Here is a 24,603-nt window from a genome sequence, read left to right on the forward strand (position 1 = left end):
CAATGACATACTAATTGCGACAAATTTTACCTATTGGCCTTTTTAATACCTACTCATTAGCGTTCTTCTAAATCAAGCTACTTTGGAAATCGGTTTTTGTTTTTATTAAATCAAAGTAGATTGTGAAACGCTTTACAAATTAGATATTTTAATTTTTTTTCTAGTAGCTACGTATTTGAGTATGTATCCGAGGTATTTTCAAACGATGTGTGTTTAATAAAAACTATGTATGTTACATTTACAAATCTTGTGAATTATTCGTTGAATAGGAAAAAAATACGATTTTTATTAAAATTTAGTTTGATAAGTTTTTTATATATAAATATAGATAAGATATTTTTTTAAAAATCGAATCGAGCTTTGATGCAGTCAAAATATCAAAGCTTGAAATGATATATTTTTTCTTCAACTATACAAAATATACTAAACTATGATTATTTACATGTAGCTACCTAGTATAGACCAAGATTCATCAATTGTTCGTGAACAAATAATTAAAATATTCTGCTAACACAATAAATGTTCTAACGCAAATTTTCCTGTACCTACGGTCGGGTCCATTTTTTGAATATTTTGAAACTCAATGCACGTCCACACTAGTAAACATTGCGATCAAATGAAATATAGTTTGGATAGATGTTATTATTAATTATAAATGATTACAAGATAAAAATAACTTTTTATATACAACGTTTTTAAATTTTCTGTTGAACCATATAAACTTGACTTGACTAGCTTAAACGATCAAAAAAATTTGTACTTGACATGTCATATTGATTTCTATAGTAACGCACGTATATATTATTAATAATTTAGTTGCTAGGACCCCAGACCCCTAGCAACCAATAATGATGTCGAAATAACTTTTCATACAAAACAGAATTAACTGAAAATGAATTGAATTCTACTTAAAGATGGCTAAAAGTATTTAAAAAATGCATTGGCATCGTGTTATGATATATTCTTAAAGTTTCAAATGTTTAGATAGTCGGGAAGTTGGTTCAAGATTTTTACCGGACAAAGAACCACCGGACAAATAAGAATACGAGTTAAGAAAAACGTTGTAATAAAATACACTTGGCAATAATAGTCCATGGGATCACGCAACGACACTTTCGATTAAGCCCACAAAATCCCCAAATATAGTAACTTGGTATGGTACATGACATACGATAGCCGCGCGGTTTAAGCCATGGCTAATAGCCGGGTTGGAGAACCTTTTTACGTACGGGTGCCAAAATTTCGCAAATATTATTTTTTGACTGTCTGACATGCCGACCAGTTTTAGAGGAAAAAAAGTTTTTAAAAATCCTTGATGTTCATCCAAAAACATGATGTTCTAGATACCACTCACAGAACATCTTCTTTGCCCATATCCGCCCCTTAGCTGGAGCATATGGACACCACGCGGCGCCTCCAAGAATCCCTGTCGCTCGCCAGTCTTCTTGCTTCGTTCCAGGTCAAACCAGCATCCCGTAGCTCCGCCGTATACACTCTCTAGATTGTATTTAGCGGCCTTCCAGGACGCCGGAATCCGGTCGGCTTGAAGAACAGGCAAGCCAGGTTAAAGTTCTCTTCTGGGATCCGCAGCACGTGGCCGAGCCAGGTCCAACGTCGCCTCTTCACTTTCAGCGTGATGAGAGGCTGCTTGGTACGTTCTCTTATCTCCTCGTTGCTCCTAAAGTCATACCACCGCACACCCAGTATTCGTCGCAAACATCTGTTTTCGAAGCTCAGTATACGGTTGCTCTGAGCATTCGTAAGGTGCCATGATTCGCTACCGTTAAGCAGCACCGTCAGAATGCAAGCGTCGAAAAGGCGGCATTTGGTTTTGACCGAGTACAATCGTGAGTCCCAGACATTTCGCATCGAGTTGAATGTTGCTCTAGCCATTCCCATTCGGATAGCGAGCTCTTTCTGAAAAATGCCATCTCCCGTGATGTGTACCCCCAGGTACTTGAAGCTGTCGACGCTCTCGATGCTTTGTCCATCGCTAATCAGAGGAAAATCTGGATCAGGACAGGTACTATTCCACTACTCACAGAACATAGCACACGTATAATAGCTGCCAGAAGTACCACTACTAGCTTCACCAAGTTTTTATTTCTTATTTGTCATCATGTATGGGTAAAAATTAAATTGTTTGTTAATTTATTTATTATTTTGGTTTTTACGCACAAATTGACATCAGAATTGCTCCGATCAAATGTGGCATTCTCCCACTGCAGTTCAAGCGTTGTGAATCAATCAAAATTAGAGGTTAGCGGCGCGGTATCCTCCGCCGCCTTATGAGGTTAGTGCGATAATATTATATGTGACGAATAAAGCCTACGGATCAACCTATGCCAATATTTATTTATATTAAACGTAATGCTTATTATTGAAGAGTATTTGACTGTTTTTTTTTTATACAATGCGATCTGTCATTTATTATTATTATATTTCAAATAATTATTATATTCTTTTCAAACGCGTGCCATAGGTTCGCCACCACTGTACTATACAGTATACAGGGTTCCTAATTTTATTTGGCTTAATTGGTTGAGAAGAGACATTCTATTGCTCCAAATAACTATACCACAATATGGTTATCGTTATACAATAGTGCAAGAACCTAAGTAACACTAATGGAAATTAGATTAGTCCTACTAAAGGTAGGGTGGTTCAAGTTATTCTTCCCGTTCAACCGACATACGGTGATACTCCCAAAGGATGTGATTGGTGTCCTGCTATTTACCACTTATTATGTGTGAGTGTTTATTAATTAGTCTAAGCTGAAACAGAGAACCTTCGAGATCGATTAATTTGTGACCATTGGCGTATATGTACCAGGGCACTCCGACGTAGGGATTCCAATTCCGGGATCCCGAGCTATTTTCGATACCTATCCAGGATACGAAATCCAGGGATCAGAATTTTGGTTCAGGATTGGATTCCCTACTCCGTCGTATATAAATATATATTCACGTCACTACGTTAGTAGAATAGATCGATAGTGTCGCTTAATTTTTTCTCGTGCTGCGTTAGTAACTCAGTCATATGGTAGTCACTGAACAATTTTACTAAAAAAAAGATATTGATTATTTAATAAAACGCAAATTTGTTAAGTACATAGTTATTCCACTTTTAATAAATAAATCTGGACCAGTTTCGTCCGTTACAGAGGGACATTTTCAACTTCTGTTGAAAATTTGTGTTTTATTAAATTATTAATCAATATATTATCAATCAATAATACAATGCAGTTCCACCATGAATTGACAGTTAACACAATAAAATAAATAAAAAAGATAACTTTGCAAATATTTAATATTAAAATGCCTGCGTCTCTATTCTATAAACAAGGCTGCTATCGGAGGGTATCGGCGGCTATCGAAGGTAGTTTATCATATTTATGTATTGAGGAGGTAAATTGTTACAATAAGTTAACCGTCTGAACTATCAAAAAGTGTTTTAAGATCACATCTCTTGGCTGTGCTAACTTTTAGAGCGAGATAGACATCCGATTAGATCCGTTAGATGCGTAACTTATCGTAATAATTATAATACCTACCCCAATACATACATGTAATAAACTACCCTCGATAGCCGCCGATAGTAGCCTTGTGGATTTAATAGCTGAATAGATTGTATTTTTCGGACGTTTTTAGTGTTGTTGATTTGATGACTACAGCAAAATCAATATTTTTTTTAGTTGGAGGATTGGAATACAAGATACGAATAACATGGGTGATTACGATTCGTAATTTGAATTCTTATAAATTTCTTGGCAAGATCTACATAATATTATAACGCCTGTATCTACACATGCATGTGTGTATTTTAAACTATCGCGATAATAACCGTTTACACGTAAGCCGGCTCTCACATCGAAACTCGTCCGTCTTCAACGTGTCGAATACGTCGATGTGACGTCATTGCTATTACATATTTTTCCGACTTATACGTGGCGTAAATGGAAACTCTGCCATTCTTGGTGGTGTTGGCTTTTGTGTCTCTGATAATTATATTAGGAATCGAGAGCTTCCATTGTTTATTCTCCCAAGGTGCAGAACTAACCTGCCACTAGTAATGCCAATTAGGAAGGTAATAACCATGTTTAATGAAATCGCTTCGGATATTGATATATTCCACTTACATGAGGGTGAATTTAGGTGGACGTTGTTTTATACGTTTTTAAGATAGGGTCTATCAAATAGTTCACTCTGTGTGCTTCCATCTACTTTTATTTTTGTAATTTTATTTTATTTCTTTTCTTATTTTATTACTTATTGTATTGTTAACTCACATTGCTCTGTATTTTTATTTGAAAATTGTTTACTCTTATTTTATGTCATGTCATGAACGCTTTAAATTTATAATTTGTTATGTTCATTAGGTATATGTAAAAAAAAAATGAATTGAATTGAATTCCCAAAACACACGTTGCCAAATGGAGCTCCGCAGATTGGTCGAATGCGACCAAGGCCTGAACAAAAACGATGCATGAGTGCGAGTGAGAAAGTATTCGGCACCCTTATAATCTCTGCGACACGCGCTAGAGTAAGATAAAAGCTCTACATATGTTTTAGTTAGTTTCCAAAAGTATTGCTGACAAATCGCGGTGAATCGCTTCACGTAGCGTCGTAGCTCGTGTTGTTAAATTGCTATTTTTTGTGTTAAAAATAAAGTCAGTGGTAAATATTTTTAGTTAATTAAGTAGGAAAGATGGTTTTGTGTGTTGTATTAAAATATAGTAGCCGTACTGATAAGCAAGAAGATGGTATTACGTTTCATAGGTAAGTTGATACATGTTCGTGATAATTTATTTGTATATTATTATATATTTTAATATCAGTGACCTAGTGTTTCTTTAAAATAACTTAAATTATGGATATCTTTACCTAATGGTTGCATTTTGACCGCTTAAAAATACTATATAACGTAAAAAAAATAGAAAATTATATTTTAATTCTGAGCGTCTAGTACGAGCACTTTGGGCGAGCACTACCGAAATGGTCTATGGTCTCGAACATTTGTAGACGAATGCGTTCGCTCGCTCACAAACCAAATGCATGGCACGCAGCTTCATTTAGCAATGCAACGGGTGGCGTCTAGATGTATCTATAGTCTATGAATGCGACTGTTTAGTTTGGAAAAAAAAGTCTGCTGTTGCAATCGACAAGTTGCATGCTTCTCGGGCTCCTAGTCGACGGCACCTACGAATTGGTCATTCCTATACCGGCTCGCCGATCGCCGCATTCAAATATCTATACGTTTTGAAGGCTACGTGCGACTGTCGCTAGGTAGATCTACACGGTCTTCATATGCAACACCGGATTGCCGTTCTTAGAAGGTATGATTTATGGTTGTGCGGCAGACAAGGCGAGTTTAGATGTTAGAGCCGGCTTAAAGTGCTGATTGTCTTGCTAATCTCATTATTGAAGAGTGAGCGAGACGTGATGTTTTCATGTTATCGTACTAATTCATTTTTAAAAGTTATTATTTTCTCTGTCATATTATAATTATTTAGGTTTTAGTGTGGAAGGTTTTCTTCAACGTATTCAACAGAATATTATTATGCAGAGGAACTACCTAAATTGAGAAAATTGGCTGTGGTGTCTAGCTCTTAATGAGATAGCGAACAAAAAGAAGAAGGATATACGGTTAAGTTAGAAAAGCAAATAGCTGGATTATAAGTTCTCGACAGCAGGTTTTTTGTTTAGTAAAGAGAGGAGACGATTTGATAGGCCTGCGTCCGGTGTATAGAAATTACAGTAAAGAAAAATAAATCACAGAGATTTCACGTTGTTTCTGTTCGCAATGTTTTTATTGTGTACAGGACGGGGGTGAATTTAATTCGGTGAATCAATCATTCTCGCTTCCGAGCGCGGCCTGCTACGCCATGCTACGCCGTAGCACCAATATAATCGTAGCGCTCGTAGCTCGGCAGCGCTCTCTTATCCGGATACATTTAATGTGTTTATTTTATAATATTTTTTTCCTGCGCCACCCGTGCGCTAGTATACATTGAACCACGCGTGCATGTGGCCGGTTGCCTGTGTATTTGTGATTCATAATTCAATGTAAGAATTACATCGTACATACTATTACATAATTTAAGAGTTGATGCCTACGACATAGACAGACTTATACTTTCATCCTATGCGGAACACGAAAATAAAAGAGATTGCAAGGTATTCGAGAGAAACAGAACGAAGGTAAATATTTTTATTGTTGAATTGAATTCTTCTTCTTCGTCCCTATCCGCTCCTTAGTTGGATCATATGGACACCACGCGGCGCCTCTAAGAATCCATGTCACTCGCCGGTCATCTTATTTCGTTTCAGGTCAAACCAGCATCCTGTAGCTCTGCCGTATACACTCTATAGATAGTATTTAGCGGCCTTTCAGGACGCCGGAATCCGGTAAGCTTGAAGAACAGGTAGGCCATGCTGAGGTTCTCTTCTGTCATCCGCAGCACGTAGCTGCGCCAGGTCCAATGACGCCTCTTCATTATCAGCGTGGTGAGAGGCTGCTTGGTGCGTTCTCATATCCTCTTTGCTCTTAAAGTCAAGAGTCGACAAGAGTAAGTCGCAAATATCTATTTTTGAAACTCAGTATACGGTTACTCTAAGCCTTCGTAAGGTGCTATGATTCGCTACCATAAAGCAGCACCGTCAGTATGCAAGCGTCGAATAGGTGGTATTTGGTTTTGACCGAGTACAATCGTGAGTCCCAGACACTGCATCGCGTTAAGTGTTGCTCCAGCCATACCCATTCGGATAGCGAGCTCTTTCTGCAAAGTGCCATCTCCCGTGATGTATACCCCCAGGTACTTGAAGCTGTCGACGCTCCCGATGTTTTGGCTGTCGCTAATCAGATGGAAATCTGGATCAGGACAGGTGCTATTACACAAAACATTGGTTTTCTTCGCGTTGATTTTCAAATCAGAATTGAATACACGTGATCTAAATTGGGTAACATAGCCCACCTATATAGAGACATGATTTAATTATACTTTAAAACATTTATCAAGATTAAACATTTTAAACATACATAATTTTGAAAACACTTATTACCAATAGAATAGAAAATATATTATTACCAATAGAATTTTCTTTATGAATAAGAAATCGAACCTGCATCTCTCGGGTATCATGCCCATACACATAGGCCACTGTGCTAAAGGCATCATACTTAAATGCGACAAACTTTAACTAATGGCTTTTAATACTCCCTGAAGCGCTTCCCAAATTGAGTTACTCCTGGTTACTATCTGGTTACAATATATTTTCTCAAAAGTGTTTTCAAAATGACGTATGTTCAATAATTCGAATGTTACATTCTTAAATCTTGTCAAATATTCGTTGAATTAAAAAAAAATATTAGTTAAACATTTTACATGGCGATTATTACCATAGTCTAGGGTACGACAGTCTCGACAGGTGTAACAAATTTTCCCTAAAGTGACAAATAACTTCGGGTATCTGGAGAAACAAGGATGGGTCATTATGGTAAAAAATAATCACGTTTAAATCTTAATCTTAGGTACTATTTGTGTACACTTAACATATTCAAACCGATATCACTGTTTAAACTGGGTAAAATTGAAATTTTACAGTGATATCAAACTGCTGTCTTCACCTGGTGACAGAATTATAAATATTACCATCCTCAATCGAATGGGAAAAGATCGAAACTTTCTGCTATATGGGTATCAAAACCACAAAAATACTTCAACTTGGTCATAATAGGAAAAGATAATATAACATTTTTGTCCAAGTAATTATCAAATAAAAAATTAACTGTAAACGCATCGGAGAGATACTTTTGATACGGTAAGTTTGTGGCATGAAAACTTCTGCGATTCATATGAGTGTAGTTTCTCCTAACTGTTCCAGGCAGCAAACGATTAGGTAAAAATCGTAAAAGGATTGCAGGGAAAAGATGCACAATTTGAATCAATCACAGATGCATACATAATATGAAAAAAAATCGTAGGATTTTTTATCAAATTTTCGCACAATTCAACAAACACGAACCGGGAATAGTTAAATTTAAAAGAACTCTCGACGAGACAACTGCATTTTAACAAATTTCATATATAAGACGAGAAAAGACGAAAGATTTGATAAACTTACTTCCATACATTTCACCGTATTATAGAGAATTTTATGAGTCACTTGAGACATCTGAGATAGTCAACGATATTTAACCTGATACCATTGAAGAAATCCGTACTGAAGTTTAATGATAACGACGAACCTTTATAATATTCAGGTTTGTGTCCCTTTTCACTACTTAAATAACATTAAAGTAAAAAAAAAAGTTATAAAAATGCTACATTTAAATTTATATAATATTTTGTTCAATAAACCAATAAGATTTATGTCTAAAAAGTGTGTTTTATTGCTAATATTAGTCGGATTAACGTGAAAAAATAACATTATTACTTTGTGCGTAGTAAGGTAAGTCAATCATTTCTTGTGCAAATCCAGTTAAGTCAATTCCCTTTTTTTTAAACCAATTAAGTTTTAATGAAACAAAATAGTTATAATACTTCTAGGACTTATAATTGAAAGCCAATTACATGTACTTTGATTTGTTACCCGTAAAAAAATATAACTATAATTAGGGGAATGTGGGAATTTGCTATATCTCAAAATGACAATTTGTGACTTATCTGACTTCACATCCCGACCCACGAATTATGGATATTAAAAGTTAAATTAATTCAATAAGTTCACAACCAGACATATTTTTTTTTTATAAATTAGAATTCCTAATACCTTTAATAAGCTGGGAAAATTCTTTCAAATAGCAATAATTCCATTGACATCAAAACGTAATTTCGATGAAAAGTGAGAGATACGACAATAAATTGGCCTGGTGGCGAAATTATAAAACAACGTTCATAGAGTTGAATGCAGAATTCAATATTTCGATCTTAAGGATAAGTTGCCGAAAAGGATGACTTAACTATAGACTATTCTGACTATAGAGTTAAGGAATCCTTAACCATATACTACTTTTGTTATGAACACGCCCCCTTCTGTATTACCATTTACCACTGACAGCTGCTGTCAAAATAAATTCGCGTGTCTATAAAACAGTCCATACACTCAAATTCATTTAACAATTTATCTCAATATGGATATTGATAGTGTTAATTCGTTTGACATGTAATTGCAGAATATTATCTTACTTTTTATACGTCAGTCCGCAGCAATACAAGACGCCAGACAGACTGACACTTGACGCTAGTGTTACCATGATAAAAAAATATCTTGCGGTGCATGTGAAATCACGTATAATGACTGATAACGGAAACATAAGAGTATTATAATAATACTAGCTGACCAGGCAAACGTTGTTCTGCCATATAAATTATTTCTAGTGAATATTTTGGTTGTTAAATAAAAAGTAACGAATGTATCGTAAGTGTGTGGGGATGGGATCTATGACAGAAAAAGGAATAGAGAACTGTAGACGATGACCGCCGATAAAAACAAAAAAACATCAACCATTCATTTTCTCAATTCAAAATGTGTAATGATGTTCATAATGAATGAATTACCTGTGACAGGATCTCGTTGTTTAATGTTTATGCAATGTCCGTCTTGTCCCTTCCAGAAAATTAGCGGATATTGGAGAGCGTCGTATGAACGGTGTGTGTCAGCGATGAACTCCACATTATTGTTTCTTCTTCGAATCACGATTTCTCGCGTCGATGTGCGGTCGCCAACCATGATTCCAGCAATGTCGTCAACAAAGGTGCATTTAATCGATGCACGTGCTCTCCAGCTGGTGTTTTATCAGGATTCATGACAATAGCGTGATTGTCACTTTGCAATTCGTGCATGTGTGCTTTGAAGAATTTCAATAATTCATTGTGCTCATTCAACAGGGCGTCCAGTTCGCCGACGATGCGCCTGAAAATAGGCGAATTGAGGCCATTGTAGCCGCAACGTGCATCCACATGATTGATGTCCTCACCGCCCATGAAGTAGATTTGTAAAAAATTATGTGGTTCCTTTGGCATTGGCAGCAATGAGCCTACTTTGTGGTATACTTGGCCTTTGATTTTGAACGTAGAATGGAATTGTTGACCATTTGCCGCAGTATTGTGAACTATTTCTGTTGCTCCGAACGAAGTCATTTGGAAGCATGAATTGAATGTACGAATGGACCTCAGGAACAGGTTTGAATCTGGAACCGTGCCGATGAGCAAGCCGTTAAATGGTTCTGGTGGTATCTTAATTTCTGGTAGTTGCACTTTTCCTGATGCGCAACACATCCCGACTGACTCATGTTTGAATTTGAGAGCATGACAATGGGGACATTCTTTGTCCATAGCACCAATCAGCACTTTCGGATGAGCGGAATATTCAATATCTGGCTCGTACTCGAATGCGAGACGAAGGAACGAAGCGGATGTAAATGCTCGATGTACTTGTTGGCATTGTCGGTCATTTTCTCTGCATGTGTTAACTACGAACCGGCGCGCTTGGCTCCGTTCCAATTGTCGTTGTTGATTTCGTTCAGCTCGTGCCTCTTATGATTGAGATGCACGCAATTGCGACATGCTTACACGCACGTTTTTGTTCTTTTGTTGGATTTGTTCGTCTGTTCTTTCTGCTCTACTATTTCGCATGTTTGTTGCTTTATTCGTTCGACGGCCTAAATGGCCCCCCTTGCGTCTTGCTGGCATTGTGCACTGTAATACACGCACATAAAAATAGATAAATTAAAATAAATCGTACAAATTTTTGCACGCACTGCGTTGTGATATGCCGAATGAATTTCAAAATGACGCGACGCTTCTCTTGAATTCTTCTCGGACGTAGCGCCATCTCTCATTCAACAACATAAATAATTTCGTTCCGTTTGAAATACGAATTACGGTTAAACTTGTTCATTCAAAAATAATAAAATCGCGATTAAAAATGGGAGGGTGGGGGTAGGAGGGTTAAAATTTGAGGTTATAGGTATTTTTTATACTAAATAATAAAAAAAATACAAAAAAAAAATTGTCAAAAAAATAAAAGAATTTTTTTTTGGATAGAGATACCCTAATCACCTAGCGGTATGAAATATACTTGTTGACCTATTCTCATACCTAAAAAATATACATAAAAAAATTCATAAAAATCGGTCGAGCCATTTCGGAGGAGTTCGACCACAAACATCGTGACACGAGATTTTTATATATATAGAGATTAATTATGTATTTATAGTTATTGAATTTATACAGTGCAGTTGTCATATTTTTGTCATCGTTCAACAATTACAAAATAATTTTCTTAAACTATAGGAAAGAGAATTTTTAAATATGGTATTATTTTCAATAGAAAAAACGAACAAAGCTTTAAGACGAGGTGAACCATAGACAACATAATCTTAATTAAGGACAATGTTTCTGCATAGTGTTTTCTGCTAAGGAAATTTTAGTTATGACAAATGTTTCTGCATTCCGCTCATAGAAGTTAAATAATATATTTATTTAAATCCGGAGAAATTTTGTTAAACCCAGTTGGTTTTGTAATCAATGGTTTTACTTAAGCCTCGACGAAATTTAGCTACTTTACAAGGTGCTTGTTGGCGAATTCACAATCTGCTTGTAAACTCGCCCAGTGTCCTCATCGAACAAGCTAACAAGCAGATTGTAAACAATCTATCAAGAAAAATTGAAAGCCGGGCTACTTTACACACTACTCACTGGCGTGTGGGCCGGTCTGCGTCTGTGAAATAGAGCGATAGTGGCGACCTCCCGGTAAAAAGACGAACTACGTCCTGTCAAAATAGTCGCTAGCTTGTGGCTTCTCAGCGAGTGGAAAGTTTTGTTTGTCATCATCACAATTGCACTAGCTGACTCGCCCCTTTTTAAATTCGCCAACAAGCACAAGCTTAATGTCATCGAGGCTTTATACACCTTTGGAGAATTAACAACTGATGTTTTTGATTTATTAAATAAATAAAATGAAACTTCTATAATGTAGCATATCCGACACGCTTTAGCGCTGAATGTATAACAAGAAGAATGCAGGAGGGCAAAAGTGTAGAGATGTACATACGTAAAACAGTGTGAGAATTAATAAATATTATAGAATGCGTAAAAAACAATTTCATGTCACATCTGCTCTTTTCATTTTGTATTTGTTTACAGCTGGTGATAAAACAAGAGTAAACATACAGAAACGAGTATTTAAACACAATTAAACTAGACTACGTGCCAACTAAATCAATAGAGAAATTCACGAACACTGCATTTGTTTTGCATAAAAAATAAACAAGAAAAATAGAAAAAAAATAATGCAACACTGCAGGAAAATGTTATGATACCAAATACCAAAGCGTTGTTCACAACAATAATTGTTGCTATTTCTACATATTTTTATTTGCCTGTTTCCATTTCATAAAAGATGTTTTCCTTTAAAACTTTTCAGAATGAATATGTGATTTTATTTATTGTTTTCATACAAACTACATAATATTCACTATAATGCACTAGGTCCTATGGGGAATGGGACGACTGGATTCCGGACAATTGGACGCCGCACTGTTGTAGATACGTATACAGAACGTAGACGAGGTATTTTAATCAGTTTCTATCTACTACTTAGTAGTTTTAATTCATTTTACTCTTAACATAATGTATTCTTTATTGCGGATTGAGAATTACCATGCCTAAGGCTTTATATAAAATAAAATAAACTCTTTTTTCGTTGGAAATTAAACATATGCACGATTAAATCATTATTTACGTCTGCATATTTACATTCTCACCAACTATTAAATCATAATATAATCATTTAAATATAAATAATATTATTAAATATTTTTCAAAGTACCTATAAATACCTAACGTCTATTTATTTTTGAATTCCGTGGCGGCCAGTTGTCCCCGTGCCAAATCGTCCTAAACCCGTCCTATGTATAGTCATAATTTTATTGTATAAATAAAAGCGGACAATTCATCATCAGCCTGAATCTATCAAGTGCTGAATGAAGGCCTCTCCAAGCTGATTCCACTTCTCTCGGTCCTGTGCGTTGCCACATACTCAATGCAATCCCTGTCTACCCGAAGAGTGATTGTTCTTTTAAAGCATTTCTTTTTACTTCTTCGTGGGTTCATTTACAATCCGCATATACTGGCAAATATTAATTTTCATGTTCCCACCAATATCACTCGCAGCTCCACGGTCTTCAAGATACCTCGTCGCAGGACAGATGTTATGTTTCATGATGCTGTGTATCGTGCAATTAGCTTATTCGATGGCACCATAAAGGTTGATTTGTTTTTTATTAATTATATAATGTTTGTAGACGTTTTAAATAGGATAAATTTATAATTGTATATATTATCATATTTCTTTAATATTTACACATGCTGTCTTTCCACTTTCTTGTCATATTAGTTGTTATTTGTAATTAAGATATTTTTATATATTTGTATGTATTATGTATTATGGCGCATTGGCCAAAAGCTGTAATGCCGTAATACTCTTTTTTATAAATAAATAAATAAATAAATAAATAAATACTTCCTCAGAACTTCATCGATCCAGCCGCCTTTAGGTCTACCTTGCGGACGCTGTGTACCTCTTGGGTATCACTGGGTGACTAGATTTGCCCAGCAATTGTCCCTTCTTCAAGCTATGGGTCCAGCCCATTTCTATTTGAGGTTTTTTTAGCAAACTCTATTACATCAAAAACCCTAGTCTGTTTCCTTGTTAATGTGACAATTATTTGCCAATAATTATTGTACCTACTAAATATTTTACTTTGTTTTGTTATGATACACTAAATTTTAAATGTCAAGCTACAAAAAAAAATTAAATGTCAGGCTACAATTCGCATATTTTTACAACGTTTTTATTAGCTCGTATTCTTGTTTGTCCGGTGGTTGCTTGTCCAGTACAAATCTTGCAATCGATTTTTAGCTAACTTCCTGACTAGCTAGTGAACTTTTAGAATATATCAAAACACGATGCCAATGCCTTCTTTTAATATGTTTTGCAATCTTTAAGCAGAATTGAATTCATTTTCAGTTACTTCTGTTTTGTATGGAAAGTTTGTTCAGAAAAATCTATTAAAAAAGACTATTAAGACCACACCCTTAGCAACTAAATTATTAATATATACTTAATATATAATATACATTATACATAAATCAAAATAAAAATAACATTTCAGTATTCTATATTTGTTTGTTTGTTTGTTATTTATTTACTTCATATCAGTACAAGTTGGAGCATATTGAACATAATAATTCAACAGAAAATTTAAAAACGTTGTATATAAAAAGTATTCTTTTTATCTTGTAATTATTTAATTTAAATTTGTTCCTATCTATTTGAAAGATCTTGCAGTGTTCCTAGTTCAGTCAAAAATTGTACTTAAAATCATTATAAACAATCGTAAAATAATATGTTCCTTGTATCAATATGAGTAATGTTTGTATTAATATTTTTAATTTTTGAAAATCAAAGATTTAGCATTTGCCTCTCGCAAATGCATTCCGATCCCAAGTAACGCATAATGCATAGTATGCCTATTTGTGTCGCTAGATTCAAAATCAGCCAATTCCATACTAGATGAATAGAAGAAAAACAGCTTTTTGTTTTCTCAAATACATACAAGGGTGAAAGTTTATATTATTTCGAGTATAGAATATTTAAAATTAATAAATTCCATATTTTGATAATGCAGAAATGTTAGAAAGCAGTAGTTCTTCAGCAATTCACAAAAAAAGTCAAAAATACCTAAAGGTGGACTTGGCTGATTTTGAAATGTAGCGAAACATTTATTTATATTCCCAGTGTGTTTTAGGCCCTCCTCCCACGGCGCAACTGAAATCTGACAGAACTGGTTTGTGAAGGAACTCATAAACTGGCCAATGTGATGCTTCGCACACGGCGCTACTGAAACCACTTGAAATAATAATCACATAACCTCAAACTGTCAAACTCAACCATCAGCTGTTTTGTACAAAAACCGACAACACGCACGCTGCTGCGTTTATTCGATTAGAATTAAGCTATTTCAATTTTTCTTATCTTGTACTTTTTACGTTTTGGGTTGTTAATGATTTTTATAGCATGACACATGTTCGCAGTGTGACCAATTTTGGTAAAAAATATGATTTTTCACCGAATCTAATGATGTTGGTACCACTGTTTTACGGTGACTGGAAACTTCAAAGACCGCGCGACTAGCATGTCGCGTCTCTTTGCGACCGTTTTGAAGCTGAGAGATTCCAGTCTCGCCGTCAGCGAGCCGCCATTGAAATACATTAGCTAGATACTGGCTGGAATTTTAGTTTCAGTTCCGACGGACATAAGTTGCGCCGTGGGAGGATGGCCTTAAGCGTAAAGTAACCAATATAAATTGTTACTAACATATTATTATGCGTCTAAGACGGGTCTTGTGGTACAGTGCGTAAGGCGCTTGCCTTCCACCCGAGAGTTCCTGGGTTCGATTCCCGGTCAGGACATACAATATTTATGTGTTTTTCTAAAAGCCTGGGTGTTTGTGATTGTTCAAAATTACTAAAAACCATCTTGTACGAAAAAGCAAAGACATGGTTATTGATTATTCTAAAAAAAAAACAAGCGTCTGAAACATGGACTCTTAATGTAAAAAAAATCCAAAAATTCCGAGTCAACGCAGCATGGCATGGAAAAGTGCATGTTAGGTATAACGTGGAAAGATCACAAAATAAACCAATGGATAAGGAACCAGACAAGATTACGTGATGTGATAGAAGTCTCTAAGCAGATGAAATACCAAGGGCTTCTAAACGTCCACAGGGACGCCTTAAAATCTGCTGAATGAACGTACTCATAAAGTTCGGTGGATGTACGTGGCAGCGAAGAACTAAGTACTGAGAAGTGTGGAGGGAGCTAGGGGAAGCTAAGGAGCTGATGATGATGATATATAATATCATCATCAGCCGGGGTCAATCCACTGCTGGATGAAGCCCCCCCAAGCTTCTTCCAACTCGCTCAGTCCTGTGTCGTTCGCTGCCACGTATTTCCGCAAAAATTTACCAGTTCGTTCCGTATGCTTCCTAACCCATTCGTTTCTCTTACAGTCCTTTCGCGTGATGCCCAAAATACACCTCTCCATGCCTCGCTGTGCAACTCTTAGCCTTTGGACATCTCTCGTATTGAGGGTCCCGTCTCGCAGCCATACGTGAGCACGGGTAGCACACATCGAGCGATTCTTCGAGCAATTTCATCGTGCATGCTTCCGTCTATGGACACCTACTGTCCGAGATAGACGTCGCTGCTGGCTTGCTCGAGTTGGGTGCCATTAATACAGATAATCGCAGGGTCCGAAAAACAGTTCCTCATTACTTTTGTCTTTGAGACGTTTATATTTAGGCCGATCGTTTGACTGATATGATGCAGGATATATAATATATATATATTTATAATATGAAGCTTTTATGGCGTCTCTGTGGGCATTAAACATCCACAGGAATGCCTTAAAACACACCCATTGGAAAAATAATTTCGATGGTTTGAGCTAAGCTTTGGACATTATTGTCATCTAGCGAAACCAATCTGTCCCACGACCGTGATATTATTTTTTTTCATGCATGGTTGTAAATTTAAAATATATTATTTTCAAAATAATTGGTATCGACCGGTTAGAACCCTTGTACTAGTACAGGGATGGAAAACCTATGGCACGCGAGATGATTTTGCAAGGCAAACGAATGTTTTATTTTGAAGAGGAAAAAAAAACGTATTAAAAATACAAAAGATTTTTACAAATAAATATATAAGTAGATACGTAATATTAAAAAAATAATGACGATATAGCCGTGCGTATTTTCTTATTATATCGATATTATTATTCTTATATATTATTTTTACGAATAATATTTACCAACGAACGACGAAATGCATAAATGACATATCGCATTGCATAAAAAATAACAAGCAAATACTAAAAAAATCAAGAATATGCATTACGTTAGTACAATAAATGTAAAAATATAATTTTATTGGTCGATCCTTAGGTTTTGTGCGTCACACTATTGCACTGACCTCATTAGGCGGCGGAAAAAGCCGTGACGTCAACCTCTGATTTTGATCGATTTGCCAATCAGGCAATTACAAATAAAATTATACAATCAACAAACTTGATGAAATTTATCGGCAGTCATTTAAATATAAACAGATGTTTGTTATTTTGCCTCAAACATAATCGCTAAAAATGGAAGAAGTAAAAAAGAGTAGGTATATGAAGGAAGCGTGGTTAAAATGCTTCCACGATCTTTTTAAACATGGAAAAAAATATTCAAAAAATAAAATATATACGTAAAGGCTAGAAACACATTGAAAGATAGAATCTCAAGGACTCAATTGTAATATTCAAACTTTTTTTAATAGAATTTAAAAAAAAATATTTTTCATTGTCCCCCATGAAAAATTGTTCAATTTTCTGTTGAATCATATAAACTTGACTTGACTAGCTTAAACGATCAAACAATTTATACTTGATAGCAATAATACTGAAATGTAATTTAGACATTCATATTGATTTCCATAGTAACGCACGTATATATTAATAATTTAGTTGATAGGACTCCAGACAGCAACCAATTATGGTATCGAAATAACTTTTCATACAAAACAGAATTAACTGAAAATGAATTCAATTCTACTTAAAGATGGCTAAAAGTATTAAAAAAAATGCATTGGCATCGTGTTCTGATAATATATTCTAAAAGTTTAAAATGTCTAGCTAATCGGGAAGTTAGTTAACAATCGATTGAAAGATTTGTACCAGACAAAGAACCACCGGACAAATAAGAATCACGTCATCAAATCAATCAGTTCATGCACGTCAGACAGTCGAAAAATAATATTTGAGAAATTTTGGCACGCGTACGTAAAAAGGTTCGCAAACCCTGTGCCAGTAGATACTATTAAAACGGACAATATCAGAAGAACCTTTTCGGACTGCCTTGGATGAATCACAAGACTTGACGTAGTGGACCAGCGTAGATGTTCAGTAGCGGACTTTTACAAGTGTTAAGAAGAAGAAATAAAAAAAATGCTGTGACTGGTAAGAGTTTTTCGGTGGGTACTCATAAATAATTACATTACATTAAAAAAACATTTCATTACGCAAATAGAATAAAATTAAATTTCCTAAATGAAGACAGTCTTCCAAATATTTATTTATATTTCATGGGACTACTCAAATGAAACAGAATTATTTAATTTGTTTGAATTGTAAAGTATAAAAAATATGGAGGTACGTGATATATTTGATTTACAATAAATTATTTATTTTATTCAGTATTTTTTTCTAAAAATATTTTTTCTAGTGGGCACATTAGAAATTATGTATGTCCAATGTATGTATATTTGGGGGTTGAGGTGGATGATGAATAAGTCGAAGATGTATGCAGGAGCGAGTTTTATTTGCAGCGTAATGGTTGGTACAATAGTATGTTACAGCAGTTCATGTTACAATACCTATGATACGGGTCCGAGGTCCGCATCTCGGTACAATCAGATGTTGGCGAAGCGATATAGAGACTGCGATGGTAACAGACTGAAAACGTATCTTCGAGTGACATTTGATAAATTATTCTTCGTAATTTATATAGTCGAAAGTAATACATAAACATTATATTCTAGTACATAATTATCTTGAACGAGTCAGCGGCTTAAATTCGAGTAGCTTGTGAATATTATTTATTATTACAGTCATAATATAATATGATACTATGGGAAAGGATTATTCGAGTAATTTTCCATTGCGATACCGTATTTCATATCGCCAATCAATCTGCTGATCCAGCTAAACAGTAAACTTGTTTACCGTTATATGAGTCGCTGAGAAATTATTATTGATACATTAAAAAATAGATATTTGATCGCTAATATACTGACAGCTACATATATAATGTTACATTATCAAATCTTGTGTATTGCAAGTACGTTATAAAAACTAAATAATGGAGTGATCAGTGACGTCGGTTAGTAATTAAGGAATTAATTGATTACTACCTTAATTTAATATACAATAACCGATAGCCAATATTATAAAGCAATTCAATTAGCATTAAAATTATCGTAATTAAGTAGGATGCCCGTAGCTAAATTGAAAAAGCATACTGACGTGAATCCTGTCAACTGTCGTATTTTTTCTATTTTGTTTCTAGTGGGTATATGCATGATATGTTTTCAAATTATGTATGTTCAATAAATTATAACATAAAAATCTACCAAGATAAAGTCAAATTTAGTAAGCGGCAAAAGTTTATTTATTTAAGAAAACAAAACATTGTGGAGATATGAAATCAAAATTCAAGACGTTAGCAACATGAGATTTACATTATAACAAAATATTACTCTCACAAGAGAGAAGAAGGAAAAAAACCAATTTTATACGATAGAATAAAGTTTCAAAAACAAAATGCAAAGTACATCATTGAAAATGTCTACTAATTATGTCTTTAAGGAGCGCATTTACTAGTCTTGCACCCCTCGCTAATGATGCCTGATAGGCTTGACTCGATGAAACAGTTCTGACCCAGAATAGGTCATGGCTACGACCACGTAGGTAATTGACAGGCGCATATAAATTTCAATTCTATAGGATGCCAGGATTGGAAACCATCCCTCGTGATAGCAGGCCAAAAAATTTTAAGAGCATAAGTGACCTACGAGATTCAAGAGAGAGAAAGTGATGATGTCTTGAAGAAAGGCAGTCGGAAAGTAATCGTTTGACGAATTATTAAAATAAAGATTAATATGTCTTATAATAAAGATATCAAAGAAATTTCTTCTGGACGCGCTCTAAAATAAGCTTAAAAGTTCGCTGGCCTGTGTTATTAATAATTAATGAATTTAATATATTTTCTTTATTTTTTTAGGATGACAATAATTAAATAAAATCGAGATAACTTTAAACAAATACATGCTAATTTGACTAACAGTTAAATATTGTTTCAGTATTTACGTTGTGCATAGTGCAGACACACCAGAGCTTTGGAATTATCGCGCTTCGAAAGACGCTCGCGTTTGGCGGCTTATTTAAAAATTCTAAAAGCTTTGTTAGCTGCAACAAAGCTTTGCGATGCACTTGCATGGAAAAATTTAGTAGCAGGAAAGAAAAGAAAACTTATATAAATACTGCAAAGTTTTCAGAGGTGAGATGGGGTTATAGAGACGTGAATCTTTAGGTTAAGCAGCTATCTCAATTCGAAAGCAACTTACTAAGAATGCAAATTAATAATTAATACTTAATCTGATTTGTATTGCTTTTCGTTAATCAGGCGTAATTAGGGATTGCAATACCGATACTGTACCTCGGTATTTCCTATTGAATACCGGTATTAAAACCGATATTCGTAAAATAGCTGGAAAAAAACGTAAGTACTGTTACACTCCCAAATGGTCCCCACTTGGGGATGTCTCTGTGAATCTGGAGAAACCCGAATTGGTACCAAGCCGACAAATACTAAGGGTTGATTACAAAAATAAATAATAATAAACTGGCAACGTTGTCCATGTTTGGCGTCAAAATTTAATATTGGCAACGCCGCATTGGTACGTTTTTTTTTGGCGCGACAGAACGCTGCAGACAGTCAAAGAGTTAACATTATTAACTCGTGCTACGCATAAAAGAAATTATAAAAATGTTACCATTAGTAGATATTAACGTCAATAAATCTCGTCGTTTCTAACCACAATTCCAGTGTGTTATTTGTTCACCTCCAAGTCCAGTCCGAATCCAGACGAAAAATCATCAAAAAATAATAGTGACAGCATCTTTTCACTTTCGCAAATGGAGGGAGATGACAGTACCTATATACCAATACACTCGCTAGATCAATGCAACAGTAGGACATTCTGGAAAAAATGTATTTTGAGTTATGAATGCAATTTCAAGCAAAAAATTATGATAACAGTCGGATATTTTATATCATTCTTCAAAATTCAACCTGTATGGACACCAAACTTATAAGCCATCCATGGACTGAAACCGTATGCGGTTTTGAACCATGTGCCATACTAAGCTTATCTTTTCTGTTCACGGAAATATATTTTCACAAAGTATATTTAGTTTCTGTCCATGGATGGCCTCTTACTGTTTCACTTGGGGAAATAGTAAAATAAAACAATCTGTATTACTGTTGTACAAATTTATTGTGTTGTGTTCAAAGAAACGTCAAGATAAAACGTCACTTTGTCCTAGTGTAGCATAAACTATTTATTAGAATCATAGATAATAAATAATGAGAATACCAATCCGATATTAATTTTTTGGAAGATTTTGGAAGGCACAGACGTAAAATATCTTTGTCCAGGACCCAAAAAGAGGCTGACAAACTATTGTGCCTTCGAAAAGAAGATAGTGTTATATGCTCATTTGATTTACAAGCGATGATACCTCTGCCATGCGGAAATATTTCTACATTGTATTACTAAGTAAATTAAATGTGTTGAATTTTTCAATTTTTGATATCTAAAACAAACAATGCTATATTATTAATACTATCGACCGAAGGTACTTGATGGAATTTGAATTTAAATTCTAATGGATTCAAGCTCTGTACTATTCCATTTTTTATATCAATCGTTTTTTGCGACCCGGGTTTCGCCTTTCGGCATTTTCAGGCGTCGTGTACACTCACCAAAGGCAAACACACACTGACAACGAATACTCTTGACTCTACTTTATATAGTAAATCAATACAATAAAGTAGGTAAAAACTCCATTACCTACCTATCTAGTCAGAGGTCACAAAAAATATTAGGCGACTAATATATTAGGTGAGTTATATATATTATATTAAGCGAGTTTATATGTATAGTTTTTTTATGGAATGTTTTTATGAATGGAATAGTTTTAAATGGAATAGTACAGAGCTTGAATCCATTAGAAACAATGTTATTGTTACGTTTGGCATGAAGAAACTGGTAAATCTCTTTAAAATATTAATATTTTAAAGCATGTGTCATTGCTGGTCACTAAGGACAATGGAGGACCACGGAGGTAAACCACGCATCGCGTCATTGGCGCACCCAGGATTTAATATTGGGGGGGGCAAGGAGGAGAATGTAAATTAGTCCTATAGGATCCTTTTCTTCTTCACAGCCTAATTTCTCGTTTATTGGTCTTTTGTCTATTGCCCTCGGTGTACCTACACCATGGTCCCCACATCCTGAAACGGGCCCTCGCTAGGGCCAGGCTAGGATATTTGGCGGGCCCACTACCTACCGCTAAGATTAAAGGCATTGTGAAACACTATATTAACGTTCTTAAAATTATGTTTCAGTTCAAATTAAGAGTACTTATACAGTGAATTATTGGCGATTTTTAATACATCTACTTTAATAATGGAGCTGTCGAGTATCGACACATAATAATCAAAAAATATATAGCACAATTATATAAGTAATTGAAAATGTTCATGGCCATGAAGTATAATAGCGCCGCAGGCGACTTTTTTTACTATTAATGCTAATTTATGATGTGTGTTTATTTCACTTATCTGGTCAACTAGACACGCCGGGCCCCCCACAGCCCGGGCCCCCAGGCTAGATCCCTGTCAGCCCTCCCCAGCCATGACCTACACCACTCCCGAATTCGGTTGGACACCGAGAGTTTTTTGACAGTTCTATTAGGGATTGTGTTTCTAAAAAAACCTGACATTAGTGTTTCGAAATTTTTGTGTTAGAAATTAAAATCTAAGAAATTTTTCTAAAAGGGTGCTGGAGAATTATTACAAATCATTTTTTGCCGTGTTTTTATTTGTCTAAGCCCAAAGGTATAGTTTATTGGCTTTCAATTTCAATGTTTAAAATCATTCTGATAATTTTCATATTTGGGGGGTGCCAGGGCCCCTTGGCCCCCCCCCTGGGTGCGCCACTGCATCACGTAGCCCTACAAAAAATACAGTCCTGTTAAGCCTTTTATCGAAACGAATTCTTTAATGGATTCATATTCTATAACGTTTTATTAAAATTGTGAGTTTATCTTTGACTCTAAATAAAATATATATATAAAAAAATTAGGATAGGCATTGATTATTTAAAACACGTAAAGAGTAAATTAATAGTTAATTGTCTCAAATCAAAAGCTTCATATTTTTCCGCTAGATGTTTCTGGTGGGGCGTAGGCGGAGCATTCAAATTGGTGTCTCCACAAAGCAGTGACGAAGGGTGGAGGTAGGCTGTTAAGATCTGACATAAATAGTGCACATTAAACTTTGTTAGTCATACGTATGTGTTTTTATTGAACTAAGACTACAATTTATTTGCAGATGGTGTTGGTTAATTTTTTTAAAATCCATTTAGCCCATCCTAAACCAAACCATAATAGATTGGTACCTATATTTTAGGCGACCAAAAAAAATGTACACACTTTTTCATTCATACTTTTTGTTTTCGAATTAGAAATACATAATATTAGGTACACGTCATGTTGGTGGTTATTTTTCATTAGCCCTGCTTAAAAAAAATATAATAGATACGAAATTATGTATGATTTAATGGCATAATTGTAGATATTTTATAGATATACGACTATTTTTTGACTATTATCTATTATGGTTTAATTTTCGCAGGGTTGAATTGAATTTAAAAAACTAACCAATACCATCTATAAATTGTAGTTATTGTTCAATGAAAACAAAAACGTACGACTGACAAAGTTTAGTGTGCACTATTTATGGCAGATCTTTACAGCCTACCTCCACTCTTCGCCACTACCACTAAAATTTGATAGAATACGGCACCAAAAGAAGACGAAGAACTACTGACAAAACAACTAGCAAATACCTACATATTAATATTATATTTTCAAAAACGGCATTCCTATTTTAAAATATTGTCAGATCAAGAAACTAGTTCCGGAACGCAAAATGACGGCACACGGCGGAAACTTGGATTTCTACTGCCAATTTCTTGGCTCCGTCTTTCAGATAGTTTTGCAATAAAAGTATGATTTTTATTTGATTTCTTCCACGCAATGCAAGGCGGGATCAATTTTTATGATTGCTTCAAGCTGTTGCATTTCATATAAAGAAATATATTTGTGGACACATACAAACGTTTGATAGCTTTCTCGAAATGACGGCACGTCGCAAATACTCGTACAAAGATAATATATCGGTTCACAGAATATTGCCCACAGACGATATCTTTTGAAACATCGGTGTTTCCGAAATCCGGTTTCCGGTGTCAAATTACTATCAAATAATGGAAAAGGCACTAATTATGATGTTTCCAAAAAAGCTATTAAAATACTATTCTAATGGATTTAAGTTTTATACTATTCCATTTGAGTCGTTTTTTGCGACTTCAGGCGGTGTGTATACTCACCAAAGGCAAACACACACTGACAACGAATACTATTAACTCTAACTTATATAATAAATCAATACGATAAAGTAGGTAAAAACTTCATTACCTACCTATCAAGTCAAAGGTCACAATAAAAAATATAACAAACAAATTATGAATACTTGAAGTGTTGGTAAAAAAACCCCTATCTTATTAATAATATAATAATAATACACATGATAAGCATATTATAATAAATCGTCAAAACCTAATAATAGATCATTAGCAAGTTGGTACC

The 24,603-nt window shown here is 34.9% G+C and overlaps 1 protein-coding gene across 2 annotated transcripts in view; it reads right to left on the reverse strand.

Moving 5' to 3' along the window:
- The window catches only part of LOC147078842 (acetylcholine receptor subunit alpha-like), a 303,793-nt gene that overhangs the window by 92,034 nt on the left and 187,156 nt on the right, over positions 1-24,603 (reverse strand). The gene's annotated exons all lie outside the window — the stretch shown is intronic.

Source organism: Rhyacophila brunnea, unplaced genomic scaffold (assembly GCF_057557595.1).
Source record: "Rhyacophila brunnea isolate RB1 unplaced genomic scaffold, BYU_Rbru_1.0 scaffold_10, whole genome shotgun sequence".
Classification (NCBI taxonomy): domain Eukaryota; kingdom Metazoa; phylum Arthropoda; class Insecta; order Trichoptera; family Rhyacophilidae; genus Rhyacophila; species Rhyacophila brunnea.